The 14,955-nt window shown below is 48.8% G+C and overlaps 1 long non-coding RNA gene across 1 annotated transcript; it reads right to left on the bottom strand.

Moving 5' to 3' along the window:
* Positions 1-4,580: 4,580 nt before the first annotated feature.
* LOC140689805 (uncharacterized) lies at positions 4,581-9,778 on the bottom strand. Its single transcript, XR_012064930.1, has 2 exons — positions 9,671-9,778; positions 4,581-4,769 (listed from the first exon to the last, which is right to left on the bottom strand). It is a non-coding gene; the product is annotated as an uncharacterized lncRNA (long non-coding RNA).
* Positions 9,779-14,955: the final 5,177 nt, after the last annotated feature.

Below are 14,955 nucleotides of genomic sequence, written 5' to 3'. Positions count from 1 at the left end.
CTGACAATACATTGGGAAGAAAACCAACCCTGTCTTCAGTCACTTAGCCCCTGCCTGGCTTTATCAGGGCAGGGGGGATAATTGGACATCATCTGGAACAAATCATACAGTCATAGACCCATTGTCTAGGGAGCCAAGGTGGAGCCCTGGCATTTCATGGAGCCAGGATTTCCAGCTTTAATAAGCCCTGTCCTGTTGACAAGTCTATTCAAGCAAGTTTCTTTCTTGGTTTCCTGATCAGCATTCCCAGTCCCCACTGGGAAGGAATCCCAGCTCTGAACTCTATTAGCTGGTGCTCAGTCACCCTTCCTTCCCCATTCTAGTCCTCTCCACTGACTCCATTGCCCCATCATTGGCTGGGGCCCCAGCGTAATGAATGCTCAGGACAGAGCCCAGCCCCCTGTGCCTGTGTCCATGTCTATGGCTGGCCCCATCCTCCGGGCTGTTTCTCTTATCTCTGTCCCCGTCCCAAACCAAGCTAAGCCCAGCTTTGTTCTTCCCCACTGGACAGCTTCTAAGAAGTTTCTTTTCATGCAATCCAATACCCCACAGCCAGGAGGCAGACTAGGATAGCAGTTAGTTCCAAAGCCAGGAATTAGGTCTGTATCTGGGGGCAAGATACTTAATTTTCTGAGTCTTTTGTTTCCTTCCTTGTAAGATGCCCGACAGGGTTGCCAGGAAAGCATACAAAAGAAGGCATTTAACACAACTGCAGGCACAAATCTGGTAGTAATCAGCACTATGGTGGCCCCTCTACTCCGGATCCCCTTCCAGGCCTGCCCCCTTTCCCCGCCAGCCCGTCCCGCTGAGAAGCGGGCCCTCCAACAGAACCCTGCATCGTATTACCAGCTGCAGCTTCTTCTCCAGCCGCTTGTGTGGAAACAACCTTGGAAATACTCAGCTGCGGGAAATTCAGCAAATCCTCCATCACGAGAGCAGCAGCTCTCTCCCTCGTAGGTCCCTTGTGCTGACTTGACTGAAGAGAAACGGGCATTTATTTTTCATGACCCAGAAAAAAAATTTTTTTCACACTTAGAGAAGAGGCCTCAAGCCTAACAGCTGACTCTGCCGACAGCCTTGTTCACTTTCAGTGGTGAACGACCGGGGGAGAGTCTGTCTCCGTCACCGGGGGACCTTAGTGAGGGCTTTGCTTCTCATTTTCTGACGACTTACAGCAGAGCCAAGTAAGAAGCCACCCTTCTTTCCCAGTGACGGTACCACTGACTTAGGAACAGAGACGCTTGAGATTGTTTTCCATGCTGTGATGGCTGCTGCTGGTCCGCCTGCTCTCTGGGCTCTCCGACGGCCAGAAGTAGGCACTGATGAGAAGATGGCCTGGGTGGTGGATGGAAGCTGAGCCCAGGGACGCAGCATTGCACACCACACACACAGGGGTGTCATGCCTGCCATCTTGGTGTGTTCCCGCTGATCTCTGACCACGTGATGACAAGCAGCCAGCAAGGGTACCCTCAAGGCCTTGGAAGGGATTGGTCATTGGAAGACCTCAGACGTTAGAAACAAAACTGAATCCAGAAGCCACAGCAGGGACAAAGCAAAAGTTTCAGACGCATACACAGCATGAAGGCGAGCACAGCCCCAGCGTCACAGGTGTGCCAAGGGCAGGTGGGGCACGTTTGCAGACATAGGTCCGGACTCATCCCTCTCTGTGCACCTGCTTCCAGCCCTCCATCCACATCTGCCTGCTCTCCTCCCCACCCCTCTAGCTGACATGCTGTCCACCCTGTTCACCCCTGTCTTATATTTCCTGATTCGTTTTCCGAATGTTGATCAGCCTCCTCCCTGCTTACCAGAAACCTCACGTGCCACGTCTAAGGGGCCACTGCCTGTCAGCCCCAGCAGAGGACGCACTGACCTCACACACCCTGCATCTTTATTCCCGGAACATCCTAAGAAAGGCTAACTCTACCACTGGGAGGGTGCAGATGGGATCCCAAACCCTGGTCCAGGGATAGCAAATGTCTCCTAGGTATGCCTCAACACTCCCAGACTTTACCTGAGACAGACAAGGCATTCTTCCCTGATGGGCCAAAGAGGGTGTTGTTCAGCCTGAGCCCCTGATCAGAGAGAGACTGGGTGAGAGTGTCCGTTCGCTTGAGTGTCCAGGTTCAGAAGTGAAAGTCTCGAATCCCAGGAAACCCCTCAGTCCCAGCCACGACAGGACAGCTGGTCACCTTAGCAGATGACAGAAAATCAGGCAGTAAAGTCTTATTCCTTGCTCACATGACAAATTAGTGGGGGCTGCCAAGGGACCCTGCTCCACATTCAGGGATGTGGGCCCCTTCTGTGGAGTGGCTTGGCACCCCTTAGGGCAGAATCCCCCCGGGTCCTCTGTGCTCACTCACAGACAGAGGAGGGGAGAGGTGGAGAGAGCTGTGCCAGGCCTGGAAATGGGCTTCTTCACCAGCTGGAGCCAAACCACAGGGCTAAATCTAACCTTGGAGAGGCAGGGAAATAAAGTTGTGTGCCAGCGTGAAACAGGAAATGGATATTTGCTGGCAGTGTGGCTTTCCTCTGCATACAGAACTCTCTAGCCATAAAAGCAGCCCTCGATGGTCAGAGGGTCCGAATGCCCCCTTATACCCCACGCCCTTTATGTACTGGGGCTACAATGTGAGAATACTGTGGGGTGGCAGAGAAAGAAAGGGAAAGAACCTGAGCATTCCACTCCTGGATATATACCCAAGAGAAATGAAGATGTGTTCACACTCCATGAGTGTTCATAGCAGCATTATTCCCAAGAGCCAAAAAGCAGAAACAACCCAAATGGTCATCAGTGGATGAATGGATAAGCAAAGTATGGTATACCCATACAAGGGAATATTATTCAACCCTAAAAAAGAAATAAGATACTGATACTTGCTACAATATGGGTGAAATCTAGAAACATCATACCAAGTGAAAGAGGCCATACACAGAAAGGCAAATATTACATGATTCCACATGTATGAAATGCCCAGAATAGGGAAATCTATGGAGGGGTGCGTGGGAATGGAGAGTGACTGTTAACAGGTACAGGGTTTCTGTTTGGGGTGATGAAAATGTTCTGGAATTAGGTCATGGTGATGGTTTCCTCACTTTTGAACACACTAAAAACTATTGAACTGTACACTTTAAAAGAGTGGATTTTATACTGTGTGAATTAAGTCTCCATAAAAATAGAAAAAGAGAGGAAGAGAAGTTGCCACTCCGTTCCCCACCCAGGCCCTCCCACACCTGCCCCGGACCTCCCTGCCATCCCCGTTAGCCATGTCGATAGGCCCCCAGCACCCCCTTGATGCTGGACCTGGAATTTGGGTCTTCTTCCCCAACCCCCAGAAGTCGCCATGGTGACATGTGACAGATTCAAGCCTTGTTTCTGCTCCTTGTCTCTGAAGCAGCTGGGCAGCTGTGCCCAGGGCAGGCAGGGGCTGCAGAGGTGAGGGCACCAGATGCATTCATTGCACGTGGCATCATTGGTCTTCATTTCTGCAGGGCACGGGTTTGCTAACTGAACCGTGGAGCTTCTGGAAATGGTAATCTAAAAGGTTTCTCTGCCATCTGGTCTTTAATGACTAAAATGTAAGTTTTTCTCCCTGGGGCAGTGGTGGAAAGAAAATTCTGAAGACTCAGACAATCTGAGATTCCTTTATTTCAGGAGAACTGCCCCTGAGTAAGAGCAGCCCCTTATTTGGGGCTCATCATGCCCTCACTCCTCACAGCAATTATTTGAGGCAAGTGTTTTCAGTCCCATTTTAAAGCTGAGGCAAGTGAGGCCTAAAAGGGAAGAGGTCTACTTAGGGGCAGCTCTCACAAAGAGTAGAACTTGGTCTCAGAGAATATTGGAGCCAAAGGGATCTACACACTCCCAAGTGCAAACCTCTTACTTTACAAGGGCGAGAACACAGGCCCAGGGGGTTACGTGTCTGGTCGGCAGTCACACAGCTGGACCCGGAATTTGGATCTTGTGCCTCCCAGGACACTGCTTCAGGGGGTCCCCCACAGCACCCTCGGGGAAAATCTGTGTCACAAGCACACCAGTGAGCTCTGCAGTCACCACACTTGCAAACCTTCCCTCCCTCGGAGGGTAATCGGCCACCCTCTTCTCTGTACACCTAGAGCACACAGCACTGACCAGATGGCACTCCAGCTGCTTTTTTTTAAATTGAAGTATAGTTTGTTTACAATGTTGTGTTAATTTCTGGTGTCCAGCATAGTGATTCAGTTATACATGTGTGTGTGTATACATATTTTTTTTCCTTTTCATAGTCTTTTTCATCATAGGTTATTAGAAGATATTAAATATACCTCCCTGTGCTGTACAGTAGGCCTTTGCTGTTTATCTATTTTATATTTAGTAGTGTGTATCTGCAAGTCCCAAACTCCCAATTTGTCCTTCCACCCTCCCATTTCCCCCTTGGTAACCATAAGTTTGTTCTGTATGTCTGTGAGTCTGTTTCTGTTTTGTAAATAAGTTCATTTGTGTCATTTTTAAGATTCCACATGTGAGTGATATCATATGGAATATTTTATCTCTTTCTGGCTTACTTCACTTAGTATGACGATCTCCAGGTCGATCCAAGTTGCTGCAAAAGGCATTATTTTATTCTTTTTATGGCTGAGTAGTATTCCATTGTATCTATACATATACCACAACTTCTTTATCCAGTCATCTATCGATGGACATTTAGGTTGCTTCCATGTCTTGGCTATTGTAAATAGTTCCAGCTGTCTTTTTATATGTAAGTTGTCTGCACCAAACCAGGAGCCACCTGTGGGCAGAAACCATATCTTCTTTTATTACCATCTCAGAATATAAAACCATGCCCCAATATGGCATCAAGTTGACCTCTTTCATTCATTCATCACACACATTAACTGAGCGCTTACTATGCACCGAGCCTTATTCTGGGGTGGCAAGGCTGTGGTGAACAAAACAACCCAAATGTTGGCCTTCATGGGGCTTGTGGGTCTGGGGGATGGGACAAACAATAAACTAGTCAGTGAATGAATAAATAAAGAGATAATTTCACATGGTGGTCAGTGCTTCATAGACAAAAAGAAGGAGAAAAATAAGATAGGTATGGAAATGTGATATCGGAACTGAAACCTGGGTGACAAGGAGCCAGCCCTGCCAGAGCACCTAGGGCAGAGGGAACCAAGGGCGCACAGATGCAGAAAGACGGCGAGGCACCTGGAGCACAGTGAGCGAGGAGGGGAGTGGTGTGGAACCAGGTCAGGAGGTAGGCAGGGGCCGGATCCTGCTGGGTTATGAAGGTCATGGCAGGAAGTCTAGAATTTACTCTGGCCGTGCTGGGAAGCCGTGGGGCGAAGGGTAAGCAAAGGAAGGTCCTGATGTGACTGACAACGTCAGAACATCACCCGACACTGTGGGAGAGAGCAGACTGTAGAAAGTCAGTCTGCAGCTCAGGGCTGCCGGAGTCACAGGAAGGGTACTGTGCACACAGTGTGGTACCTTTGCCAGGAGCTCAGCTTAGTATCGCCATTAACAGGACGACATGATACCATGTACGGGCTGCGGTGATGCAACAGGAAGGACACCAAATCACCCAGCATTCTTGCCAAAATATTGAACTTGAATCTAATCGTATAGAAACAACCAGACTGATCCAGAGTGATGGACATTCTGCAAAACAAGCAAGCTGGACTGTTTTTTGTTTTTTGTTTTTTTTAAAGTCAAAATCCTTATAAGAAGTCCTCCCCCAAAGAGGGAGGATAGCTCTAGGAAAAAAAAAAAGTTACTGAAGAGACCAAAAAATGCAAAACAAGACTCTCAGATGTATTCTGGAGGGGGACTGAAAATCCCTACAAAGAACATACTTGGGACTAAAGAGATTAGTTAAATATGGACTGTATATTACATAATGTTAATGAGTCAGTGTTAAACTTTTTAAGGGTAATAATGACGTGCTTATGTAGAAAGACATCTTCATGATTAGGAGACACATGTTGAATTGCTGGGAGGTGAAGCGTCAGCATGTCTGCAACTTACTTTCAAATGTTTAAACCAGAAAAGGGAGAAAGAAAGAAATGAGATAAATGTACCTACGTGTTAATAATTGACAGATCGGAGTGAGTGGCAAACAGGTTGCTTGTGGACAGGTTTAAATTTATTTCAAATCAAAAATCGGGAGAAAAAAAATCAGGAGGATGGGAAATAAGTAAGTAAATTAATCCATTGATTAAACAAAAGAGATTTGAGGGGCTCCGTTCCCTAGCAGCTTTATGAACAGTGTGCTCACGTTGATTCCAATGTGGACAGTTCTGGAAGGACAGGGGCAGGACTAGAATAGGTGATCTCTCAGGATCCTCTCCAGATTGCAGATAATTTTTTTAACTTGGAAATTCCAAAAGCAGCAGGGACAATGTGTGTCATACTTTAGCGGCTGCTGCCACCTTGTGGATCTCGGAGTCTCCGGGAGGGTGGAAGCCAGACCTTCAGGGTCACCTTATGCTAATGAACTGCCCTCCTCCTGGTGGCTAACATGCTGGAGGTTAAAGGTTTAAGCACTTCTGTTAACTTCTTTCCAGAATGAGCAACAGGGAAACGCAGCCTCCATCCTGCAGCCCGTTCACTCCCCGATGCTCAGCATCTTTTGCCTTTAAAATGACGGTCTAACAGAACTGTCATTGATTTTCCCCTACAAAACTGGAGCGTGGGAACCAGTTAGTGGGCCTTTACTGCCATTTGCACACTAGATTGACTCATTGGCACTGTTTCTTATTCACAAAGGCAACTAAAAAGTTATATTGGGCACTTATTTTTTAGTTAAATTATAGTCGGTTTACAAAGTTGTGTTAATTTCTGATGTGTAGCATAGTGATTCAGTTATACATATATACATATATATATTCCTTTTCATATTCTTTTTCATTATAAGCTATTGCAAGGTACTGAATATAGCCCCCTGTGCTATTCAGTTGGACCTTCTTGTTTGTTTATTTTATATATAGTAGTATTTACAAACCCCAAATTCCCAATTTATCCTTCACCCCCTCCCCTTTCCCCCCTGCTAACCATAAGTTTGTTTTCTATGTCAGTGAGTCTGTTTCTGTTTTGTAAATAAGTTCACTGGCATCATTTTTTTTAGACTCCACATAATACTGATATCATATGGTATTTTCCGTTCTCTTTCTGACTTTTCTTTTAATGGAGGTGCTGGGGATTGAACGTAGGACCCCGTGCATGCTAAGCATGCACTCTACCTCTAAGCTATTACCTGCCCCCGATACTGGGCGCTTTTGAAATCACCTCTTCAAACCTGTAACTAGTTCGCAAACAAAACTCCGAAAGCAAGTCTGGAAAGGTTCCCCTTGATTGGGAGACAATGTCAAGAGTGGGAAGGGGCGGACTTCCTTGCCAGAAAGAGAGGGTATTAGGAGCAGCTGGCAGTAAAAACAGAGTCTGGATTTTCTTTGCAAGCGGGCTGCATGTGGGGCAAATGGCACACTCTGAGGGGTTTGAGGCTGGGCTGAGCGGGGTGTGCCTTTCGGCTTTGCGAGGCCACTCCCCACGTGGGAAAGCTGAGTCATGTCTTCTTCCTGAGGGTTCTTTGTCAATATGGCGATAACACTTAGGGTTGTTTTAAGGATCCAGGATGTTTTCAGGCAGTGCTTCTCAAGCTTGAAGACTCAGAGGGTTAAACCACAGAGCTCTGGACCCACCCAGCTGTTTCTGATTCACCAGGTTTCAGGTGGCCTGAAAATGTGCATTTCTAACAAGTTCCCAGGTGATCCTGATGCTACTGGTCTTGGTACCATACTTTGGGAACCAATGTGTTAAAGATTAATTGCCATAAATATCAGGTGAGCACCTCGCAGGTAGTTGATAAGCAATCAAATGTCTGCCTGACATCTCCCCCGACTCCACCCTACACACCACGGGCTCCAGCCTTAGAGTTGACACAAGCATCTCTGAGACCATGGCCATCTCTACAAGCACGCAGCAAAGTTCTTCCTAAAGACACTTCACCGCCTGTAGTGGGTGGATTAGTGCCCCTCCCCAAAATGCACCTCCACGTGGAATCTCAGAACATGACCTTATTTGGAAACAGGGTCTTTGCCAATGTAATTCAGGTAAGAGTCAAGAAGAGACAATATGGGTTAGAGTAGGTCCCAAATCCATTGAGAGTCTCCTTAGGAGAGAAAAGGATACACAGGGAGACATGGAGGGAGGACAGCCATGTGAAGACAAAGGCAAAAGTTGGGGTGATGCTTCTGCAAAACAAGGAACCCCAGAAGCCACCAGAAAAGGGAAGAAACAGGGAAGAACTCTCCCCCAGAGCCTTTAGAGGGAGCGTGGCCCTACCAATACCTTGATTTCTGCCTTCTGGCCACCAGAACTGTGAGACAATGAATTTCTACTGTTGGAAGCTACTAAGTTTGTGATCATTTGTTATAGCAGCTAAAGGAAACTCATATATAACCTCTTAGGAGAAATACTTATTCCCACAAGGGAAAGAACCCAGCTGGAGTGGGTAGAATTCCCAGCCTGTGCAAGTTGGAGCCACTCCCCCCAAGCAAGAAACACTTCCTCAAGGATCCCAGAATGGGAGCATCACCCAGACCTACTCATCCAGATGACTTGTTTCTACACCTTTAACCCATACTAGTATTTTCACCTCCGTCCAAAGCAAGTGACTGTGTGCTCATGCAGAGAGATGGGTGGCATGTACCCACCTTCTAGGAGCTCATCACCAACACTGGCAAATCTGGAGAAACCAGAATCAGCCTGTCAGGGACCAAGAAAGGACAGCCACCAAGAGAACATGGGTGCAGAAGTGCTCCATAATGATGGCGGTGGAGGGAGCCCAACTGGAGATTTTAGGTTTTATATGCAGAACTATGTCAGAGGGTTCACAACCTGGCCCCTCTAAGTCATAACCATGTGATAACATCAGGCATGTCGCATCAGGTAACTGATCTACTCTTAAAGCTTCTGTGTATCCAGCCTCACTTCCAGTGTGCTAGGAGGGTTCCACGTGTACATGGTAACCACCCATTGCCTCAGTGTTCTGTACATTTCCCTTCTTGTCATTTGTCCCCAAAGTTCTTACCGACCGTCAGCCTCCAGGTTTCATCCCTGGTCCCATAATCAGAACACTTTTAGTTGGTTGGTGAGGGAGGGGCTTCCTATCAAAGCCAAGTTCGTGTCAAACCTCTCACTACAGTTTTCTTTGATGCTTGTCCTACTTAAGATAACTTTGGCAGATCCATCTCCTTGATGGAAGCATGACTTCAAGACAAAGCAAAACAGCCCTTCTGGGATCCCTGTTCTTTGTACTTTTTCTAGTTTCCTACACATTGAGGCCAAAAGGAGAGACGTGGCTCTGGTTTAAGTCTTAGCTGAAAATGAACATAGGGGAATGGTGTCATTGAGAAATGTGGTTCATGTTGACAGATCTTTCTGTCCGTCCCTATGACAGAACATACAAGCATATCCTCCACCAACAGGAAATACAGCGCTGCCAGCCAAGGGGCATGAAAATCAGGGCTTAAATTCTTGTACAGGCTGATTCCACGAGGGAGTGAAGCTGGGGGGTTGAGGGAGGAAGGAAACTGGAGGTTTCTGGCAGAATCTGTTGCCAAGGCTGCTTCCAGGAGGTTTTATAAAAGGAGATGGCAGCCTGCCTCGAATTAGCCAAGAACTTACCCACCGTCTTCATGATTCCTCAACTCCACCTTGACCTCCGGCTCAAGATGTCCCTCCCTTGGGTTCTTTCTGGTTGGACATCTTTTGGATTCATGTGTTGGTTTTGCCCACGCCTTTCCATCACGTGTGTGATACCTGAGTCCTAGAGTCCAGATGGAGGCAACCTACCACATATCCAAATATATAAAAGTTAGAAATCAATCCAGCAAACCATCAGATAACACGTTCTAGCCCCTGCCTTAGCAAATCCACCTTCACATTGACCTGAAAAGCCAGATTTGATTTTCAAATCTCAGATCTCATTAGTATTCTGTTCTGGAATACGGCAGCCTGGGGAGAGCTAGCTCCCGGCCCTGCACATCAGTGCCTCGGCCGCCAGCACCCAGCCTGCCCTGCTCAGCCTAGCCCCACCCCACACCTCAAAGGGCCTCACACGTGCATGCAAGTGGACACCCCAGCCCACAGGCTCAGGGTACACACGCTGGAGGTGCAGTCTTCCCTCAGGAGTCAGCCCCAGGGAAGAGACACACGTGGGCCCCGAAGGTGGGCTGGGCTCAGTGTGGTATGGCACAGGCGTGGATGGGCACCATCCCTTGGCCTCCACCCTGTGGGACACCCCGCCCTGAAGCAGGACTAGGAAGGGCCCCCTAAAGCACAGGGCCTGGACTATGGGTCTGAGGGCAGCACTCTTTTGCCTCCCCAACACCCGTGCCCCCATCTTTGGGGAACAGCATCTCAATTTCCCTTTGGGGAACCCCTCTTTCCCCACCCCCAGTCCACGTGGCTCATGTGGGCCTCACTCCTGCCACGTGGGGTTGAACAGTTCATGCCCCGCACAGAGGTGTGTGGTCCAGGGAGTGAGTGGGGCTGAAACCTAGCTGGGCTCTGCTGGCCAGGCACGCGCGGCTTGAGCCCAGTGGAACAGTCACGTCTGTTTTAGCCGCCTGCCCTGAAGGGCCACCCCAGCAGCTCTCCGGGACCCAGGCCCCTGCATCCCTGGTCACAAGCATCAGGACGATCACCAGCAAGAGCACCTGGCAGAGGAGACCGTTTCACAGCAGTGTATGTGGAAGAGACCCAAGGGCTCAGTTCTTTCAGAAGCCCAGTGAACCAGCCACTGGTGGGCACAGCTGCCCAAAACGAGCTTTTTTAAAGCAAGGTGGTTTTCAACCTTTGGATCAAAGGGAGATACAGACCCAGTGTGGTTAACATGGATCAGGCCACACTCGAAAACTTACATCTAAACAGACAGTAATCAAACCAGCCTCCAAATGCAGGTGATGAGTAAATTCCACGTGTTCTTTAAAGCTTTCACGTGAAGGTTCTCAACTGTGGCTTCCCATTAGATTCAACTGGGGAGTTTTGTAAAATATTAGTGCCAGAGCCTACCCACCCCTCCAACCCCGGACATTCTGATTTAATTGGTCTGGGGTGGGGGCCAGGTAAAGTATTTTTTTAAGAGCTCCCCCAGTGATCATAATGTGCAGTCAGGAATAAAAACCACTGTTTTAATATCAGGCAGATACTTCAGGAAATGTGCGCGTTAGCTAAATAATACAAACGTCATCTAACCCAGGAGTTCCCAACCCGGAAAAATCATCAGAAACACCTGAGGCTGTTTCTTCAAATTCAGATCCATGGCCTGGTTCTTAGTCTGCTGAATCAGAATCTTCTTCAGTGAGGCCCAGAACTCAGAATTTTTTCAGAGTTGCCTGTTTCATTGCAGTAGTCAGCCAGTGACCTACAACAACATTGTTCTGTTGAGGTTACACGTCAGCCTCCTCTGGGGCTCAACCCAGGTGTACTAAGTCAGTATGGAGGATGCAAATCTGCATTCTAGACGTTCTTCTTCTCTGTGATTTAGTTGTGCACCTGGCTAACATCATTAACCTGGGTTAGGACAATTAAAATAATAAACATACTGTAATGGTGACTGTGTCAGTTATCTACCGCTGCATAACAAATTATCCCCAAATGTACTGTCTTAAAAACATTTGCTGTCTCACATTTTCTATGGGTCAGGAATCCACCTGTGGCTTAGCTGGATCCTCTGGGTCAGGGTCTCTCCCAGGCTTCAGTGAAGGTGTCAGCTGGGACTGCGCTCGTCTGTAGCTTGGCCGAAGAGTGGACCCGATTCTGTGCTCACTCGAGTGACTGGTGGTAGGATTCAGTTCCTCTCAAGCTGCTGGACTGAAGGCCTCAGCTCCTTGTTGACTGTTGCCTGGAGACCATCCCCCTGTTCCTTGCCACATGGACCTCTCCGGAGGGCAGCTCACAACATGGCAGCTGGTGAACAGAGTGATCAAGCAGAGGGCCAGAGAGAGAGAGAGCTAACGAGATGAGAATCACAGTTTCTTGTAACCTAGTCCCAAAAGGGGCACCCCATCACCATGGTGGTGTTCTGTTTATTAAATCAAGTCACCAGAAGAACACGAGATACCATTACACACCTATTAGAATGGCTAAAATCCAGAATACCGACAATGCCACATGCTGCTGAGGATGTGGAGCATCAAGAACTCTTGTTCATTGCTGGTGGGAATGCAAAATGGTGCAGCCACTTTGGGGATTTTTTACAAAAATAAACATACTCTTGCTGTGCAGTCCAGCAGTTACACTCCTTGGTTTTCATCCAGAGAAACTGAACGCTCATATCCACACAAAAACCTGCACACCGATGTTTATAGCAGCTTTATTCATAATTGTCAAAACTTGGAAACAACTAAGATATCCTTCAGTAGGCGAATGGATTAAAAAAAACTGAGATATATCCAGTCAATGAAATATTACTCAATGCCAAAAAGAAATGAGCTATCAAGATATGAAAAGACATGGAGGAAACTTAAATTCATATTACTAAGAGAAAGAAGCCAATCTGAAAGTCTACGTACGGTGTAATTTCAACTATGACATTCTGGGAAAAGGCAAAACTGTGGAGACAGTGAAAAGACCCACTGAAGGGGTTGTGAGGGGTTAGGAGGAAGGGAAGGATGAATAGGTGGAGCACAGAGGATTTTTAGGGCAGTGAACGTACCCTGTGTGCTACTGCAGTGATGGATGCATGCCATTATACGTTTTGTCCAGACCCACAGAATGTACACCACCAAGAGTGAACTCTGTGGACTCTGGGTGATAATGACGTGTCAGTGTAGGTTCATCGTTGTAACAAGTACACACCTCTGGTGTGGGATGTTGATAGTCAGGGAGGCTGTACATGTGGTGGGGGTGGGGATGTCTATGGAACTTCTGCACCTTCCTCTCAGTTTTGCTATGAACTTAAAACTGCTCTTACCAAAAAAATATTTTTAAGATGTTTTAAAGCAAGCCACTAGCCTAGGGCACACTCATAGGGAGGGGATTACTCATGGGTGTGAATATCAGGGGGGACTCTCTTAGGAGTCGTGGTGACAAAGCTACCACGTCCTGAGCACTCCTTTCTAGGAACTCTGCACCCGCTCACTCACTCAGTGCTTAGAACATTGTGATGAATCAGAAAACTAAAGCCAATGGGGAGATAACATCTTGAAGCCAGCCCCCCGATCCACTGCCGTTGATCCACTGCCACTGATTCCTTGTCCAGCCACACCCCCACACAGATCCTGCTTCTGCCCATGCGTGAGTGGCTGTACGAGGGAGCACGAGGGACAGACTGGTGTGTGTCCTAGGGGACCATGATCCAACTGTCCAGGCGGGTGAGGACACCCTAGCATGTGACCAACACAGCAGCCTGTGGCTTGTGGCCAGGCACAACTCTTCAGCCTCCAAAGGGAATTTTGAACCCTCCGCCTCCTGCTGCCTCTTCCCGACAGAGGCCTGAGACACATTTCTAATTAGCACAAAGTATGTTCCTGGGCTGCTCCTGCCGCCCGAGCATTTCTGGGCAGCCTTGAATAAGCTGGATTAATACACTGTCTTTCCTGCGCCATCCTTTGGCATGAATTTTGCATTCGGCGGAACTCAGGTTCAGGCTGACACCATTCCCTCTAAGACAACGCTTTCCACTCGTGGGCATGTGGGTGTTTACAAGAGGATGCTCCCAGTGGTAGAGGGGCTCCTGGCACATCCTGAGAGCATTTTATGAACACTTGGGCCTTCAGTGCTTAGGCGTTACGTCTGAAGATGGAACCACTCTTGGATTTATGCTGTTAATAAAGCAGCTTCTTTCTCTTTGCATCAGGGGAAACGACCAGACTTCCAGCTGAGTGTCTGGCTAGGCTCAGCACTGTGGAAGACTGTCCCTTTAGAAGACAGGGTCAGCCAGAGAACGAAGGGTCAGAGGTGGCCTTGCGAACGGGGGAGAGGGCACAGACACGGCGCCCTCAGTGCCGTGAGCTCCACTGGGTTTCAGTGACCTCCACGTGGGCCTAAGTCAGCCCAGGAGTCTTTAGGGGGCCCTTGGGGGTTTATCGTACAGTGAATCTGACCCCTGGGCTCAGAGCCTGGCACTGCCCACCTGGGGGTCCCTGCATCTATCACTGAGTGCCCAGGAAGGGGGCCCTGGGGCCACTGACACACAAGCCTTGGTTGATGACCGTTCACCCGCAGCGGGCGTGGCAACCCCTGGGAAGAGCCAGCGTGGTGAGTGCAGACCTCTCCATAGGCTGCACTTCGAAGCCAACTCAGATGCCATGAAACGATGAAGCGATTGGCCACTCATGTGGGTGGCGGGGACGCAGGCACAGCTCTGCTAGGGTGCCCAGGGCACCAGCCAGTGTGCCCTCCTGCCCTGAAAACAGCGTCCATTTCTGAGCAGACAGGGAAACCAAGAAGAAGGAGCGCGGACGTGCCACGAGGCTCCCGTTCCCGTCCTGGTCCCTCCACCACCAGCTCAGCGGCAAACGTCCCGGCTGCCGCAACAGGCTGGGGAACGCCTAACGGGAAAAGACATCCGAGAGGGTTTTTAAAATCACAAACAGTACACAATGCAAGGCCAAGGAACCACGACCCAGCTCAGAGGTTAGGACAACGTGCTGCGCCCAGCACCCTCGCCAGCCCCTGTTCTCATTCGCAGCTGCCCAGGCCCCTCGGGCGTCAGGCACCATCAGTGACCCGGCGAAGCCCACACACTTGCCTCAGAGCTGCAGTCATCTCCAGGGGGAGAGGCTTTCGCAAAGGTTGCCAGGTCGCCTCCTGGGCCTTCAAATCCTAACTGCTACGTTTGACCGCTCTTTTCATTCTTCAGCCCCTGAAGATGTCATGGGGAAAGTATGTCCTATTCAAATTGTGGGCAACGAGGCAAATATTAATTAGCACTGTCTCTGGTGGAGAAGGAAGCAGAGGGTGAG

This window comes from Vicugna pacos, chromosome 27, assembly GCF_048564905.1.
Source record: "Vicugna pacos chromosome 27, VicPac4, whole genome shotgun sequence".
Lineage (NCBI taxonomy): Eukaryota > Metazoa > Chordata > Mammalia > Artiodactyla > Camelidae > Vicugna > Vicugna pacos.
This window is presented reverse-complemented; position numbering and strand designations above follow the sequence as displayed.